The following is a 15,969-nucleotide window of genomic DNA, read 5'->3' on the forward strand; positions in this document are numbered from 1 at the left end:
TTTAGATGCCAAATTTTATGGATGGAGGGGTAGTATAGTAATGCACAAGTTTGATTTTTTTCTCGAAAATTTCCGATAAATTCATAAATGTTTCTTACTCATAATAAACTTGGTGAAAAGGAAAATTTGTTGTTTCTTACTAAACATGATGCGTGAAAACATTTGCAAACATAAAATAATGCAGTGTAAGTGCAAAACGCGAATTACTCTTGCATCAACAAGGATATATGTGCAAATAGACCATCGGGGTTAAGAATAATCTTATCTACTCTAATCTACTCTAATCTGATGGAATAAGATATCCAATGGTTGGTAAGAAGGACTATCTTATTTGTGCTCCCAACAACCAAAATCAGTGCTGCTATCATACGGTGGCGACAACATGCTGGCTTGAACGACCTGGGTGAGAGAGCTTCACTAGCTCTGCAAACAGAGGCGATGTGCGTTCAAATGTCCAGCCTGGGAATTAGCTGAGGAAAAAAATGTTTTTTAATCATTCCTGCTACTATGATCAATGTAAATTTCAGATTTGTTATTTGATTGATAGAATCCTCAATCTAGCCATTGCTCAGTGCCTAGTTACAACTCTTCTTATTTTTGCCATTTCATCATCTCCACCATTAGTCTATAATTAGTTTTACCATTTAAAGAGTGGAGGTAGACGAAAATGCATTTATATGTCAAAGGGGCAAGCATTTAGCATCTAGAATTACCAACAAAGAGACAGATAATGTTCTTTCTACAAAGACACCTCTCCATAAATTTCTACATTCGGTATACAAACTATTTTTGTTTGTATGCATGAATTAATTTAGTTTTAATTTGACGAGCAAGAGACTGCCAATAAGACGTTGCAGGTAGGTAGGACGTTGCCGTTGCTTCCGCTCGGTGACTGCCTCCCCAAAGTTCACGAAAATTCTAAACAAAAAATAGTTATTTATGTGTACATTTCTTTCTACTCCTCTGTTCACTAATAAAATATAAATTTACATATTTTAAAATGAACTAGATATAAATCAAAATAAGTGAACCTACACACAAAGAATAGACTAGATACAAATTAAAGTAAAGTAAATTTTAAAAAGAGCTAAAACATCTTATAAAAAAGAACAGAGTGAGTACAATAATGCACACTTTTGGTGTTGTTTCGGAATTTGTTTCTTACTAGTACGGAGTACTAAACTCGGTGTAAAATGTTGTTTCTTACTAAACCTGCTGTGTGAAAACGATTTCAAAAGAAATGCAATAAAAAATAGTAGGATCCCGTTAGGAGGGTAGTAACACCTAGCCCATCAAAGTTTAAACCCTATATTTTAACTCAGAAATTTTCAGTGTATTTATACATGTTTCTTACTTTACTAAACTTGGTGAAAAGTGATGTTTCTTATTAAGAGCATTTCTAATAGATGCCCTATTTATGACATAACTTTTTGCAATTACCACACTAGTTTTGTGCTTTACGCCGCGGCGATGGTTGCAGCTATTTCATATGCCTAAAAAATTTGCATGCCGCCAGGTTTTCAGACGCTGTAAAATAGAGCATGAAAACATTGAGTAGTCATCAATATCACCTCGTTTCCATTTCTTAACTGAACTATGCACTAGCAGCAGGGCTTTCGTCCGAAACCCCTAGGAGCTTTAGTTCCAGTCGAATTATGAACCGGGACTAATGGGTCGCATTAGTCCCGGTTGGAACGGCGCGGGCCACGGAACCCACTAGTTCCGGTTTGTTTAGAACCTTTAGTCCCAGTTGTTATACCAATCGGAAAGTTGCGGCAGGTTGCCTCCGGGCGAAAAGATAAAATGGTATTAACTTTTGCATACGACATTAGGAAAAATGTATAACATATCAAAATGATCGTGTGAAAAGTTACATCCAAATTCACTAGGGTTCTTAGCCAATTTTTAGATTCACAAAATTCTAAATGGAAATATGAAAGCAGGAAGATTTTAGTTTTTGCCAGAAATTGTGAATTTTAATTTTTTTATTAAAAAATTTTAAATTAATAATTGCTTCCTGCATAAATATTACTATTACTTAACCATAAAGGTTAGCCAATTTTATATTTTCAAAATTTCAGGTTTTAGGTTTTGCAAAAAAAATAAAAAATCTAAAAATTTATTGTTTATTTATTTATTCAAGATTATTATTACATCATTACTTTTGTTTATTAAAATAATTATTTAGAATTCAAAAAATAAAAAAGTGTGACATCGTGACCAACATGTTAATATGATTGATATGATACTAATATCAATAACATGCTCGCGAAGCACTTGTAAGCAGGACACGAAGGAACTCGAAAGTTAAGTGTGCTAGTGTTGGAGTAGTGGAAGGATGGGTGACCGAGCGGGAAGTTTGACCACGAGTAAGTAATTTGATTAGAGATTAAGTACACTTGTGAAATAACTAAAACACTAGAAATTTTGAAAAAATAGAAAAAAGGAGTGGAGAATAATTAGAAAAAAATGGAAAGAAAAATAGACGAAATAGCCAATTTGTCCCGATTGGTATTACAAGCCAGGAATAAATGTTCGGCGCCCCGGCACGCGTCCACGTGGAGGACCTTTTAGTCCCAGCTTGTATTACAACCGGACTAGGTGGAGGCTGGGGGGGGGGGGGATTTAGAGAATCCCCATCCGCGTCCCCAAACGGCGCCGGATCGAGCGTTTGGGGGACGCTTTTTCTTCGTCCGCGTTTGGGGGACGTCGCTCTCCAGCCACGTCCCCTAAAACCACCCCAAACATAAGTTCAAATAGTTCACATTCAAAAGAGATCGTTCCCGCTGAACTCGACGCGATCAAAGTACTGAACGCGCGATCATATTACAGACCGGTGGTGCAATTTGAACATAAACTAGAAGAAGGGGTTCGGCGACACCGATGGTGCATCCTAAGTCGACGTAGGCCCGTTGAGCACGACGACCTCGTCGTGCTTTGCCCGGTCTTCCTGCTCCGTCGCGGACGCCGATGCAGATGCCGATGCCGCCGATGTCTACGCACGCTTCTATTCCTGTAGACAGTGTTGGGCCTCCAAGAGCAGAGGTTTGTAGAACAGCATCAAGTTTCCCTTAATTTAATCACCCAAGGTTTATCGAACTCAGGGAGGTAGAGGTCAAAGATATCCCTCTCAAGCAACCCTGCAATTAAGATACAAGAAGTCTCTTATGCCCCCAACACACCTAATACACTTGTCATATGTATAGGTGCACTAGTTTGGCGAAGAGATAGTGAAATACAAGTAGTATGGATGATTATAAGTAGTAATTGCAATCTGAAATAGAAATGGCAGCAAGCGAACATGTAGCAGAACTTGTTGGAAACGGTGTTTCAGTGCTTAGAAACAAGGCCTAGGGATCATACTTTCACTAGTGGACACTCTCAACAATGATCACATAATTGAATAAATAAATGCTACTCTCAAACACTCTCTTGTTGGATAATAAACACCATTCATTGTGTAGGGCTGCAAAAAGCACACCTCAAGCCGGAGAAAACTAGCTCCACAACTTCGTAAAGGAATCACACACGATGCGCACACTGTCACCATCACACAGTGGAGAGTAACTCCGGAGTTCATATTAAAGTAAACTCTAGAGTGCATAATAGACAAGAGCAACATCTACATATTCAACTAGATTACAAAGCTCATGATCACATAAAGATCACATCGTGAGAGAGAGAGATGAACCACATAGCTACCGGTAGAGCCCTCAGCCTCGGGGGAGAACTACTCCCTCCTCATCATGGGAGACAGCAACGACGATGAAGATGGCATGGAGTCGATGGAGATGGATTCCGGGGGCACTTTCCCGTCCCGGCGGCGTGCCAAAACAGAGACTTCTGTCCCCCGAACTTGGCTTCGCGATGGCGGCGGTTACGTAACTTTTCGTGGAGGAAGACCGATCGTGCTAGGGTTTTTGGAGACAAAGGATTATATAGGCGAAGGGGCAGCGTCGGGGGAGTCCTGAGGGGCCCACCCCACATGGCGGCGCGACCAGGGGTGGGGCCGCGCCCCCTATGGTGTGGGAGCCCCTTGGCCCCCCTCTGGCCCTTCCCTGGCTCTCTGGGTCCGTCTCGGCAAAATATCGACTTATGTCTTCGTGGGGTCTAATTCCGAGAATATTTCCTGTGTAGAATTTCTAAAACCAAAAACAGCAGAAAACATGATCTGGCACTTCGGCATCTTGTTAATAGGTTAGTCCCGGAAAATGCATCAAAATGATATAAAGTATGAATAAAACATGTAGGTATTGTCATAAAACTAGCATGGAACATAAGAAATTATAGATACGTTGGAGACGTATCAAGCATCCCCAAGCTTAGTTCCTACTCGCCCTCGAGTAGGTAAACGATAAAAAGAATAATTTCTGAAGTGACATGCTACCAACATAATCTTGATCAATACTATTGTGGAGTTTGAAAAATCGGAATCGACCGCCGATAATCCCGACGAGATCGGAATTTCGAGACGATACGCTCCCTCCTTCTCGACGCGCAAGTGGAACCTTCCGAACGTCATCTCCATAGGCTCCTCCAGATATGCATATGCATCCAAACGGGAGGGCGGGTGAGGAACAAAATCGACAGGACCAGTTGCGATCTGTTTACCTCGATCCATCGCGTTGCTTGCTGTTGATGAAGTCGACGATCTTGAACGTGCCATCGAGATCAGACCCTTGACGCCTCTAATTCCCACAGACGGCGCCAATTGACAAGGGATTAACTTGTCAATGCCTACGGGTTGTAGACTAGGGTTTAGTTAGAAGTAGAGGGCAAGTAGATCTCGAAGGTTTCGGCACGAAAAGTACTCGACGATATGAAAACTAGGGTTTGTGAGACAATGAATCGATGCTTTCTTTGTCCCTCGACTCCCCCTTATATAGGAGGTGGAGCCGAGGGATTCGTGATGTACAAGTTACAGAGTCCGGGAAAATTTTCAACTCCTCCCGTAATATTACAAGTGTTCTCTCCTAATACAACTCTAGCTTTCCTTAACTAGCAAATCAGGCTTCCGAATTCTCCTTATCCTTCGGGTTGTGGGCTGATGTCTACGCCCCCTCCTTTTCCTGTAGACAGTGTTGGGCCTCCAAGAGCAGAGGTTTGTAGAACAGCAGCAAGTTTTCCCTTAAGTGGATCACCCAAGGTTTATCGAACTCAGGGAGGAAGAGGTCAAATATATCCCTCTCATGCAACCCTGCAACCACAAAGCAAGAAGTCTCTTGTGTCCCCAACACACCTAATAGGTGCACTAGTTCGGCGAAGAGATAGTGAAATACAGGTGGTATGAATAAGTAGTAGCAACGGCACCGGAAAAGTGCTTTGCCCGAGACGAGTAACAAGCAGTAGTAACGCAGCGGTAGTAACGCGATAAAACGATGAAACAAGCGAGCATAGCAGTATTTAGGAACAAGGCCTAGGGATCATACTTTCACTAGTGGACACTCTCAACATTGATCACATAACAAAATAGATAAATGCATACTCTACACTCTTGTTGGATGATGAACACCATTGCGTAGGATTACACGAACCCTCAATGTCGGAGTTAACAAGCTCCACAGTTCAATGTTCATATTTAAATAACCTTAGAGTGCATGAAAGATCAACACGACTAAACCAAGTACTAACATAGCATGCACACTGTCACCTTCACACTATGTAGGAGGAATAGATCACATCAATACCATCATAGCAATAGTTAACTTCATAATCTACAAGAGATTATAATCATAGCCTACGCCAAGTACTAACACGGATGCACACACTGTCACCATTACACCGTGCAGGAGGAATAAACTACTTTAATAACATCACTAGAGTAGCACATAGATAAATTGTGATACAAAACACATTGCAATCATAAAGAGATATAAATAAGCACTTCACTATGCCATTCATAACAGTGAATAAGTATTCTGTGAAATATAGCCTAAGAGACCCACACGGTGCACACACTTGTCACCTTTACACACGTGGGACAAGGAGTCTCCGGAGATCACATAAGTAAAATTCACTTGACTAGCATAACGACATCTAGATTACAAGCATCATCATATGAATCTCAATCATGTAAGGCAGCTCATGAGATTATTGTATTGAAGTACATAGGAGAGAGATTAACCACATAGCTACCGGTACAGCCCCGAGCCTCGATGGAGAACTACTCCCTCCTCATGGGAGACAGCAGCGGTGATGAAGATGGCGGTGGTGTCGATGGAGGAGCCTTCCGGGGGCACTTCCCCGTCCCGGCGGCGTGCCGGAACAGAGACACCTGTCCCCCAGATCTTGGCTTCGCGATGGCGGTGGCTCTGGAAGGTTTCTCGTACCGTGGCTTTTCCGTATCGAGGTTTTAGGTCCAGGGGCTTTATATAGGCGAAGAGGCGGCGTCAGGAGGTCGAAGGGGCGCCGACACTATAGGGGCGCGGGCCCCCTTGGCCGCGCCGGCCTAGGGTTTGGTGGGCCTGTGCCCCCTCTCCGGCGGTTCTCGTGTGTTCCGGATGCTTCCGGGCAAAATAGGAACACGGGCGTTGATTTCGTCCAATTCCGAGAATATTTCGTTACTAGGATTTACGAAACCAAAAACAGCGAGAAAACGAGAACTGGCACTTCGGCATCTTGTTAATAGGTTAGTTCCAGAAAATGCACGAATATGACATAAAGTGTGCATAAAACATGTAGATATCATCAATAATATGGCATGGAACATAAAAAATTATCGATACGTCGGAGACGTATCATGGGCCTTCAGTAAACCTCGGGTACTATCTTCGGCAGGCCCATTGGGGATGCCTATGTCACATATGAGATGAATGAAGTGACTCAAAGCAATGGTCTATAGTTTACTAACAAATAGATAATGACTAAACAACTGAATCACATAGCAAAGACTTTTCATGAATAGTACTTTCAAGACAAGCATAAAAAAGTATTGACTAAACAAGGCAAAGAGTTTTCAGAATTCAAATAAATTTATAAAATCAAACATAATGAATTTTGAGGTGATTCCACCTCTCATAATTCACATTTCAAAAACTCTAATTGTTTATGCAAAAATATGATAGGGGTACTGTATATGATCATGGGCTAGAATCAAAAATTGGCTATGTAGTCAATACTAGCCCATTTAATTCATTTTCAAAGTTTTGAATTTCAAATCTATCAGGTGTATCACCTCCTTTAAATCATTTTCCCAAGTGTTATGAAGTAATGTGATGACCTCTATTGCATGGTCTCACACTTTCTCACTTGAGGATATTAAATCAAATATGATTTAAATTGCATGAGGTATAGAACCTCATTTAAATCATGTTTCTCAAATGATAAGTGTGAGGTGTTGACCTTGGTCAACATGTGATCATACATTGTTATTTGAGGAGGTTAAATCTTAACAAGATTCAATGGGAGAAAATTATTTCTCCAAACTAAAGAGAAACCCTAATCCACATTTCAATGAGAGGAAATTATTTCTCTAACACTAAGTAAGAAAACCCTAGTATAATTTTGGGTAGCAATGTTAAGTAATGATGCTAGATCATTTGTGTGAGCCATTAAGGCTAATTAAGTCCACTTAAGTATTGTTTGGTGATTGTATCCTCGTATTCGTTTATAGACGCTAGTACCGGAGACTATCAAGAGGAGGAGGTCTTCTACCAAGAGGAAGAAGAAGAGAACTTTGATCACTACACCAATCAAGGCAAGCTAGACTAATGCAAGTTATATTGTTGCAAGCTAATATTCTTGCAAAGTGCAAAGCTCTACAAGAGCAAGGCATCATCCCATTTTACTTAATGCTTAATGGTCCTATCCCAAGTTTTTACTTTACAAGTTTTACTGAATTTTAATTTATCAAAGTTACTTTTTGGTTCATGAATTCACTTGGTGTAGTTATGTAGTAGTACAAGAGCATCACACTTAGCCTAGAAAGCTACAAGAAAATTAGCACCCCTCATGACTAGTTGCTAAGTGCTAAAACTAAAAGTGACTACTTTAGATGGGAACTTGTGAAAACCAATGACTTTGAAAACCTTGGAATGATGAGTCATTCTATTGAAAGATTTTGAAGGTGAATATGACTTGTGAATGACTTGGTGAAATTTACCAAAAACGGATGGTTGGGTTCGGATGCGATACCATTCCAATTCTTAAGTACCCCCACAATACCTGAATCTGGGTAAGGCTTGACTGGAAACTTATGTATTTTAGTATGGGTTCCCTCTGAACAAGCGTCATAGGGGTTATGCCGAGGCTGCCTCCATTGAAGTGAAATGACGTGAAGTGAGGTGAATGTCCTACCCAAGCCCTGTGCAGTTCCCGGGTTGGCGGTTTGCTCTCACCGGGAGGCCAAGCTCATGGGGAGAGGTGCCTATACTAGAGTATGTAAATGAAAGGTTAGGATTGGTAGTTCGTGCACTGAGTGCGATAAATCAGGGCCAGTTACCCCTGACGGACTATTGCAATTGTTGTGGCACAAGTGTACAACCTCTGCAGAGTTTAAACTATTCGAATAGCCGCGTCCGCGGTCATGGACAGTTGGGAAGGCCATACTGTTCCGTCATCAGAACTTCTCTAAAAAAATATGAATGGTGACTTGTGACTTGAATTGAAAGGTGACTTTGACTTTGAATCACAACTGAGTTGTGGGAATTGTAGGGATTCGTTGCATAGAAAACAAAAATTTTCCTACCGCAAACACGCAATCCAAGCCAAGATGCAATCTAGAAGACGGTAGCAACGAGGGGATTATCGAGTCTCACCCTTGAAGAGATTCCAAAGCCTACAAGATGAGGCTCTTGTTGCTGCGGTAGACGTTCACTTGCCGCTTGCAAAAGCGCGTAGAAGATCTTGATCACGACGCCACGAACGGGCAGCACCTCCGTACTCGGTCACACGTTCGGTTGTTGATGAAGACGACGCCCACCTCCCCGTTCCAGCGGGAAGCGGAAGTAGTAGCTCCTCTTGAATCCGGCAGCACGACGGCGTGGTGTCGGTGGTGGTGGAGAAACCCGGCGGAGCTTCGCTAAGCGTGCGGGATGTGGTGGAGGAGAGAGGGCCGCTAGGGTTTGGGAGAGGGTGGCGCCGACCACTAGGGGGTGCGGCCACCTTGTGGTGTTGGGGTGGCCTGCCCCCTCCCCTTGGCCCTCATTATATAGGTGGAACACCCAAGAGTTGGTCTACAAGTCTTCGAATAAGACCCCAAACCAAAACCTTCCATATCACATGAAACCTACCCAAGCTAGGACTCCCACTAGAGGTGGGATTCCCACCCTTCCTTGGGAGGGGGTGGCCGGCCCCCTTAGGGGAGTCCACTTGGGACTCCTCCACCTTAGGGTTGGCCGGCCATGGGAGGTGGAGTCCCTCCGGGACTCCGCCTTCCTTAGTGGTTTCTTCCGGACTTTTCTAGAACCTTCTAGAACCTTCCATAGAACCTTCCGGATCATTTTAAATCTTATAAAATGACTTCCTATATATGAATCTTATTCTCCGGACCATTCCGGAACTCCTCGTGATGTCCGGGATCTCATCCGGGACTCCGAACAAATATTCGAACTCCATACCATATTTCAAGTTCTACCATTTCAACATCAAACCTTAAGTGTGTCACCCTACGGTTCGTGAACTATGCGGACATGGTTGAGTACTCTCTCCGACCAATAACCAATAGCGGGATCTGGAGATCCATAATGGCTCCCACATATTCAACGATGACTTTAGTGATCGAATGAACCATTCACATACGATACCAATTCCCTTTGTCTCGCGATATTTTACTTGTCCGAGGTTTGATCATCGGTATCACTCTATACCTTGTTCAACCTCGTCTCCTGACAAGTACTCTTTACTCGTACCGTGGTATGTGGTCTCTTATGAACTTATTCATATGCTTGCAAGACATTAGACGACATTCCACCGAGAGGGCCCAGAGTATATCTATCCGTCATCGGGATGGACAAATCCCAATGTTGATCCATATGCCTCAACTCATACTTTCCGGATACTTAATCCCACCTTTATAACCACCCATTTACGCAGTGGCGTTTGAGGTAATCAAAGTACCTTTCCAGTATAAGTGATTTACATGATCTCATGGTCATAAGGACTAGGTAACTATGAATCGAAATCTTATAGCAAATAACTTAATGACGTCATCTTATGCTACGCTTAATTGGGTGTGTCCATTACATCATTCATACAATGATATAACCTTTTTATTAATAACATCCAATGTTCATGATTATGAAACTAATCATCCATTAATCAACAAGCTAGTTAAGAGGCATACTAGGGACTCTTTGTTGTTTACATATCACACATGTATCAATGTTTCGGTTAATACAATTATAGCATGGTATATAAACATTTATCATAAACATAAAGATATATAATAACCACTTTTATTATTGCCTCTTGGCCATATGTCCTTCAGTCTCCCACTTGCACTAGAGTCAATAATCTAGATTACATTGTAATATACCTAACACCCATGGCATTCTGGTGTTGGTCATGCTTTGCCCTAGGGAGAGCTTTAGTCAACGGATCTGCTACATTCGGATCGGTGTGTACTTTGCAAATCTTTACTTCTCCATCTTCGATGTACTCGCGAATCGAGTGGTAACGCAGCTTGATATGCTTCAGCCTCTTGTGTGACCTTGGTTCTTGTGCATTGGCGATGGCACCCATGTTGTCACAGTAGATGACTAATGAGTCCAATGCACTAGGAACCACACCGAGCTCTACAATGAACCTCTTCATCCATACCGCTTCTGATGAAGCCTCTGAAGCCACTATGTACTCTGATTCTGTTGAAGACTTCGCCACCGTGCACTGCTTCGAGCTTGCCCAGCTTACTACAGCACCATTCAATATAAACACGTACCCAGACTGTGACTTAGAGTCATCAGGATCAGTGTTCCAACTTGCATCGGTGTAACCGCTTACAACTAGCTCTTGGTCACCTCCATAACAAAAAAACATATCCTTAGTTCTTTTCAAGTACTTCAGGATATTCTTGGCCGCTGTCCAGTGTTCCATTCCTGGATCACTTTGATATCTGCTAGTCAAACTAACAGCATGTGCTATATCCGGGGTAGTACATAGCATGGCATACATGATAGATCCTTATCGCCGAGGCATAGGGGATATTACTCATCCTTTCTCTTTCTTCTGCCGTAGTCGGTCCTTGAGTCTTACTCAAGACCTTGCCTGGTAACATAGGTAAGAAACCTTTCTTACTTTCGTCCATTCTAAACTTCTTTAGAATCTTGTCCAGGTATGTACTCTGTGATAGCCCTATTAGGCGTCTTGATCTATCTCTATAAATCTTGATGCCTAATATATACGATGCTTCACCAAGGTCTTTCATTGAAAAACTATTATTCAAATAACCTTTTACACTTTGCTTAATAGTTCTATATCATTCCCAATCAATAATATGTCATATACATATAATATCGGGAATGCTACGGAACTCCCACTCACTTTCTTGTAAATACGGGCCTCTCCATGACACTTGTATAAACCCGAAGTCTTTGATCACCTTATCAAAGCGTCGGTTCCAACTTCTTGATGCTTGCTTCAGTCCATAGATTGAACGCTGAAGTTTGCATACTTTGTCAGCATTTTTAGGATCGACAAAACCTTTGGGTTGTACCATATACAACTCTTCCTCAATGTCTCCATTAAGGAACGCCATTTTGACATCCATCTGCCAAATCTCATAATCGAAAAATGCAGCTATTGGTAACAAAATCCTCACAGATTTTAGATTCGCTACAGGTGAGAAAGCCTCATCGTAGTCAACTCCTTGAATTTGTCGGAAACCCTTTGCGACAAGTCGAGCTTTATAGACAGTAATATTACCATCAGCATCTGTTTTTCTCTTAAAGATCCATTTATTCTCGACAGCCTTGCGGCTATCAGGTAAGTCTACCAAAGTCCACACTTTGTTATCATACATGGATCCCATTTCGGATTTCATGGCTTCTTGCCATTTGTTGGAATACGGGCTCATCATCGCTTCTTCATACGTCGCGGGGTCCTCATCATTGTTGTCCACAATCATGACATTTAGACAAGGATCATACCAATCAGGAGTGGCACGTTCCCTTGTCGATCTGCGAGGTTCAGTAGTTTCCTCGTTCAAAGTTTCATGATCATTATCATTAGCTTCCTCTGTTGCCGGTGCAGGCGGTACAGGAACAATTTCCGGTACTGCGCTACTCTGATCAACGAGTAAAGATTCATCAATCTCATCGAGTTCTACTTTTCTTCCAGTCACTTCTTTAGTGAGAAATTCTTTCTCAAGAAAGGTTCCGTTCTTAGCAACAAAGATTTTGCCTTCAGATTTGTGATAGAAAGTGTACCCTATAGTTTCCTTAGGGTATCCTATGAAGATGCATTTCTCCGCTTTGGGTTCTAGCTTGTCCGGTTGTAACTTCTTTACATAGGCTTCTGATGCGCGTGATTGACGTATTGTCTTTTCGTTCGACACGCGTCCGTTGGGAACCCCAAGAGGAAGGTGTGATGCGCACAGCGGCAAGTTTCCCTCAGTAAGAACCAAGGTTTATCGAACCAGTAGGAGTCAAGAAGCACGTTGAAGGTTGATGGCGGCGAGATGTAGTGCGGCGCAACACCGGGGATTCCGGCGCCAACGTGGAACCTGCACAACACAAACCAAGTACTTTGCCCCAACGAAACAGCGAGGTTGTCAATCTCACCGGCTTGCTGTAACAAAGGATTAGATGTATAGTGTGGAAGATGATTGTTTGCGGAAAACGAGTAGAACAAGTATTGCGGTAGATTGTATTTCAAGTATAGAGAATTGGACCGGGGTCCACGAGTTCACTAGAGGTGTCTCTCCCATAAGATAAACAACATCTTGGGTGAACAAATTACAGTTGGGCAATTGACAAATAGAGAGGGCATGACCATGCACATACATATTATGATGAGTATAGTGAGATTTAATTGGGCATTACGACAAAGTACATAGACCGCTATCCAGCATGCATCTATGCCTAAAAAGTCCACCTTCAGGTTATCATCCGAACCCCTTCTAGTATTAAGTTGCTAACAACAGACAATTGCATTAAGTATTGCGCGTAATGTAATCAATAACTACATCCTCGGACATAGCATCAATGTTTTATCCCTAGTGGGAACAGCACATCCATAACCTTAGAGGTTTCTGTCACTCCCCCAGATTCACGGAGACATGAACCCACTATCGAGCATAAATACTCCCTCTTGGAGTTACTAGCAAAAACTTGGCCAGAGCCTCTACTAATAACGGAGAGCATGCAAGATCATAAACAACACATAGATATAAATTGATAATCAACATAACATAGTATTCTCTATTCATCGGATCCCAACAAACACAACATATAGAATTACAGATAGATGATCTTGATCATGTTCGGCAGCTCACAAGATCCGACAATTAAGCACAATGAGGAGAAGACAACCATCTAGCTACTGCTATGGACCCATAGTCCAGGGGTAGACTACTCACACATCACTCCGGAGGCGACCATGGCGGCGTAGAGTCCTCCGGGAGGTGAATCCCCTCTCCGGCAGGGTGCCGGAGGCGATCTCCTGAATCCCCCGAGATGGGATTGGCGGCGGCGGCGTCTCTGGAAGGTTTTCCGTATCGTGGCTCTCGGTACTGGGGGTTTCGCGATGAAGGCTATTTGTAGGCGGAAGGGTAGGTCAGGGGGCGTCGCGAGGGGCCCAGGAGACAGGTCGGCGCGGCCAAGGGTGGGGCCGCGCCGCCTACCCCCGGTCACCTCGTGGCCCCACTTCGTTGACTCTCCGGTCTTCCGGAAGCTTCGTGGCAAAATAGGCCCCCGGGCGTTGATTTCGTCCAATTCCGAGAATATTTCCTTACTAGGATTTACGAAACCAAAAACAGCAGAAAACAACAATCGGCTCTTCGGCATCTTGTTAATAGGTTAGTTCCGGAAAATGCATAAATATGACATAAAGTATGCATAAAACATGTAGATATCATCAATAATGTGGCATGGAACATAAGAAATTATCGATACGTCGGAGACGTATCAGCATCCCCAAGCTTAGTTTCTGCTCGTCCCGAGCAGGTAAACGATAAACAAAGATAATTTCTGGAGTGACATGCCATCATAACCTTGACCATACTATTGTAAAGCATATGAGCTGAGATCAAATCATTCAAAGCAAGTGTATATATTAATATAAGAGATGATAATGCAAGAGTTAGACAAGCTAGAAGTTTTCATGAACTATTGCTTTAAAGACATGCAACCATACAAAGTTCATTAAAGATGTATTAAGTATTCAGCATAGAAGTTCTATCCTTCATTCGAAGCATCAAGTAAATTTTCACAACATAAGAAGGATTCAGTCAAGTAAACATAAACATGAACGTCATGAATCAACTGTTTCGAAGTCTACTCAACCGGTGAGCGCAAGCATTTGGTATTAGCACCAGGATGTTATGGCATAAAGAACGTTTGGAAGGCCAAATGGAAGAAAGGCTTGCAAAGCTTGTAAATGACCATTAGACAAGAGGAAGCCTTATGATCGAAGCTATGCAAGGAGTAGTGATTGCCATGCAACGGATGCACATAGAGCTATATGTGTATGAAAGCTCTCCAATGGAACTAGTGGGGGTGCATCCAACTTGGTTGCTCATGAAGACCTAGAGCACTTTTGAGGAGGCTCATCATTGGAATATACAACCCAAGTTCTATAGTGTAAAATCCCCACATAGTTATACTAGTAAAACATGAAAACTCTCTCATATGAATGTAGGTGCTAAACATGAGCACAAATGATGACTATGAATAATGCGGGTGCTAAAACATGAGCACAAGTGTGGATAAAAGATAGTAATGCTACCCCCTTTTTCTTTATTCTCTCTCTCTCTTTTTTTTCTTTCTTCTTTTTTTCTTCTTTTTGATGGCCTCCACGGCTCTTTTCATTTTTAGGGGCAACATTCTAATTATGACAACACACTTTTTGGTACAAATAACTCATAATGAATGAAATATGATGTATGAAACTGTATGCCTCTGCCAGTGTAGCAGGATGTGCAATGATCTAGCGTAACATGGGTAAACCACACATCAGCTGTATATGATCATGCAAAGCAATATATAAATAATAAATGACAACATGGCATGTAATGTAAAAATGGATGTTGCATGGCAATATATCTCGGAACAGCTATGGAAATGCTTGTGGTAGGTAGGTATGGTGGCTGTTTTGAGGAGATGTATGGGCTTATGTGTAGGAGAACAAGAGAAAGTTCTCCCACGGGTTTGGATGTACCGGCGAAGTATGCACAATTCTCAATGTGAGCACAAGGCAATGCACAGTACCGAAGAGGCTAGCAAATTTGGATGGTGGAAGTGCCAAAAACCGTAGCTTAACATTAGTCAAAAAGAACTCACAAGCTTATTGCAAACATCTAACAGGTTCATCATTAAGAGCATGATTAAAATTCACTCCAAGGAGGGCCGTTCACGGTGGCACAAGTACCCCGCTAGCTCCCTCGACCTTCAGCACAACTTAGTTATTACGATGAACTCTCAGACATGGAAAGCTATCAAGTCCAACTACACCTTCAACTATTCAAATAGAGTTTGTAGTACGGCACAAGCTTAAAGACAACAATCCACTACTAATTTTAACTTATTTATCCAAGCAAGCCTTACCATCTAAATACCTCAAAACATTTGCAAAGAATCAAGTTATCAAAGCTCAATGTTCTACAAGTATTTTATTATACACTACCACATGCAACATTTCCCGTTTCCAACCATACAACAATTTAACGAAGAAGAAGCTTCGCCATGAATATTATGAGTAAAGCCTAAGGACATATTTGTCCATATGCAACAGCGGAGCGTGTCTCTCTCCCACACAATGAATTCTAGGATCCATTTTATTTAAACAAAACAAAAACAAAAACAAACCGACCCTTCA

The sequence above is a fragment of the Lolium rigidum genome, chromosome 5 (genome assembly GCF_022539505.1).
Source record: "Lolium rigidum isolate FL_2022 chromosome 5, APGP_CSIRO_Lrig_0.1, whole genome shotgun sequence".
Lineage (NCBI taxonomy): Eukaryota > Viridiplantae > Streptophyta > Magnoliopsida > Poales > Poaceae > Lolium > Lolium rigidum.